Genomic DNA, 3402 nt, shown 5'->3' on the forward strand with positions numbered 1-3402 from the left:
AAAGCGCACTTTTTCATTTTATAATGCCGTCTTATTGCCCTTCTTCCTAGTAGGTGCATTTTAAAAATGTTTTCCCGATGAATCCTGGACTCCTGCTCAAAATGATAAATTAATATAACGACAGCTACAAAAAAACAAAAACAAAACAATAAGCCCGCAAAGCTGATGTCGTTGCATCCTGACGGATGACAGCCGTGACAGCTAAGTGGAATCCCGGAAAATAACCCGTGGAACTTTGACCAATGAGAGAACAGTTTACTCACGCATGACTTGTATTAACAAATTTGGTCCGTTTAGAAACTTTGCCGTGTGAAAGCGAACCGCACCAAGAATAAAAAGCAACATTGTAATAATTGTAATCCCTGTTTCGGAACAAAGCAATCGATCTACAGGTGTGAAAGCACCCTAAGTGCAAATAACAATGGATTCTATTTACACTAAGTGAAAATAGTATTTTTTAGCTATATGCTATTTACACTAAATTCAAATAGCTATACAGTAGATTCTATTTACACTATGTTAAAATAGCAGGATTTTCTGCTATTTATACTACTTAATGCAAATAGTGGCAATTATCTGCACCTCAGTATTGTAGTACATTATAAAACAGTATGCAGTAATAACATATTGAGTGTAAATTATACACCTTTGAGTGTAAAGCCCTCCCTACACCTACCCTAACCCTACCCTACTTTATTTTCAACTTTTTGATTATTTCCTTAATTTTTATTGAAAATAAACGCCTTTCTGATGTGATATGAGATTTGAAAAGGGAGGAAAAAAGGTTTAGCAAAAGGCGGGTTCAAACCCGGTTCGATCACGTCAAAAAGACTACGGTACACGCCTTACCATTTATACCACTGAAGCTGACATTTGACAGCCGTCTTTTGTAGTTTTGACTAGCCCAATCACACGTTGGTGGGAGTTAGTGTAAATAGACACTCCGCTAAACGTAAATACACAAAACTTATATGTAAAAACAAACAAAAAAAAAAAATTTGATTTTACATCATTGTAAAACTTTGGAAAAATGTTCATCAGCTATATCTAGTTCTCTGTCATGACTCTTTCTTTCCCCCAAAACATCATTAGCACTAATATAGCTGACATTTTACATTGACACCGGAAAATTCTGCTCTGAAAGTTCCGTTGAGTGACGCAATCCGTGTAGCGATCTCTGTTGTTTATCTGGCCTCTGTTTTCTTTGGAGCGGCCACACAGCGGCAGGTATTGGACGCGCTGTTCCAAAACCTCTGGGCTGGAAACACATTTGAGGTCACCGACCAGTTATTAACAGCAGGACTCAATTAATACAAACACTGAGGCTTTGGTTTCACTAATTCAAGCCCATTTCCGGTTGTCATGTGTGTCGGCTTTTCTTTGTTTGTGTTATTGTTTACATCTGTTTGTGTGTCCATGAGCCGTCGACACAAAGTGGATTGTTGTTGAAAGTCTCTGGGAGGCGCTGGCACAGGATAAGAGAGACAACAAGGCTGTGTAGGCATTTCACTTTATGATTTTGTTTATCACATCTGTAACCTTGCAATTTGCGGTATCGATGTTTGCGCTGCATATGGTATCGAAAGTCCTGCTTCGTGCATCATTGGACATTCAATTAAGCAGATCTGCATTGCTTTTGCTTGCAAACAACCTGCCACTCTGGACTCAAACAGCCGTATATCAACAGCAGGTTCTGAGATGGAATTAAATACTGGCTGTTTTTATCGCACACCATCTGAAGCACAGACTAGACGCAACCCGTGACATTTCCTTCTCGACAGCGCTGCACATTTGATGTATGGGAATGTCTGAGAGTGTATGGTGTTTAATAGGATTTACAGGGTTGAGGATTGTACAGTCTTTTGAGGTGAGGGATGCTGAGGGAGTTTTATGTGATAAAGGTTTCAAATAGTAGGACAAAAATGTTAGTTTGTTCTTCTGTTTTGAAGTATGCGTGGGGCTTCATCAAGAACGGTTACAATATAAACTCTTGAATGTTAACAAAACGTTCATCTCTTCAATGATCGCTAAAGCTACGCTCGGCCTGTAGTCCAATAAAAGGACCTGTTTACTGACTCTGATCACACGCCAAAAAGTTGTTAGAGGCCCACTTCTCTTTAAATTTGTGCCAAGACAGGTTTTGTGTGTGCTGGTGCATGTATTTTTTGATACTATTTGTTCTCTCTCTTGTTTTATTTCTTAAAAATACCGAAATACAATACAATACTATACATTTATAAACTAATAGCATGCAATGTAAAGGTGAAATGTGTCATTTCTATGTCAAAAGCATCACCATATATAGTTGCAGACAAGTTGAGCCTACCTTTTTATTAGAATTGTAGCAATTAAGTAATTTATTTATAACCATTAAAACCATCAAACAGTTATTTCTATTTGGTAATTTTGTTTAAATTTAGGTGCAAATAATCATATTAATTAAAAAAAATTTTTTTGAATAAAGTACTAAAGCTGCATTTATTTGATTAAAAATACAGTAATTGGCTATGATGTTATTTATTATGTATTTTATTATATAAAATATATCATAGGAAAAGAAAACATAAATCTTTTTCTTTTACAAAAGTCTGTCATTTTCACCCTTGCAGTTGAAAAGAAATGACCCTATTTTATCTGCATGTGTATGAATAGGGCTGCATGGCTTGGTTTGTGCTAATGGCTTTCTTATGGGGAGATGGTTACAGCCCTATTGATTTTCCTTCTAGCCGCCTGGCCCGGGATGAAAGACCAGGTCCCCGGCAGGCACTCACTATAGAGTGAGTGCTGAAAAGCAGCGGTGGGATAGCTGAAGTGCAGGGAGAGGATCCAAACCATCATCCCCAGACCCGGCCCTCTTTACATTGGGGTCTGCAGAGGCTGAGGGAAGCCTGGCTGGATCCCTCGTGAAACGGAGCCAAGGCCTAACCACCATTTGCTGTTGTTGGAGCAATCATAGTCCTGGTTGGTTAGGCGAAGATAGTGTTTATTTTTCTGTGAAAGAGTGTACTGGCAGTATATTCTACATCCTGGACTTTGTTTCAGAGGGTCATATCAAGAGGAATCAAATTTTCCTTTGAGATAAAATAGCTTGATGTACTATGAAAACATGCAGTAACTTTCAGAAATTCAAATCTGTTGAATCTGTGGGGGAAAAAGAACTCTTTCTAAACGTATGCAAATTTGTGAAATCACAGAGGTTTAGTTGTGCAGTGTTCCTCTAATCCTGCCCTGGAGGGCGACTGATCTACAGAGTTTAGCTCAAACCCTGATTAATCACCTACCTGTGATTTTTCTTGTAACTCTGAAGATCTTGATTAGCTTAGCTAGCTGGTGTCTTTGATTAGGTTTGGAGATAAACTCAGAGGAATGGCTCTCCGGGACTGGATTTGAGGAACCATGAGT

Source organism: Sinocyclocheilus anshuiensis, unplaced genomic scaffold, assembly GCF_001515605.1.
Source record: "Sinocyclocheilus anshuiensis isolate Anshui unplaced genomic scaffold, SAMN03320099.WGS_v1.1 scaffold1003, whole genome shotgun sequence".
NCBI lineage: Eukaryota > Metazoa > Chordata > Actinopteri > Cypriniformes > Cyprinidae > Sinocyclocheilus > Sinocyclocheilus anshuiensis.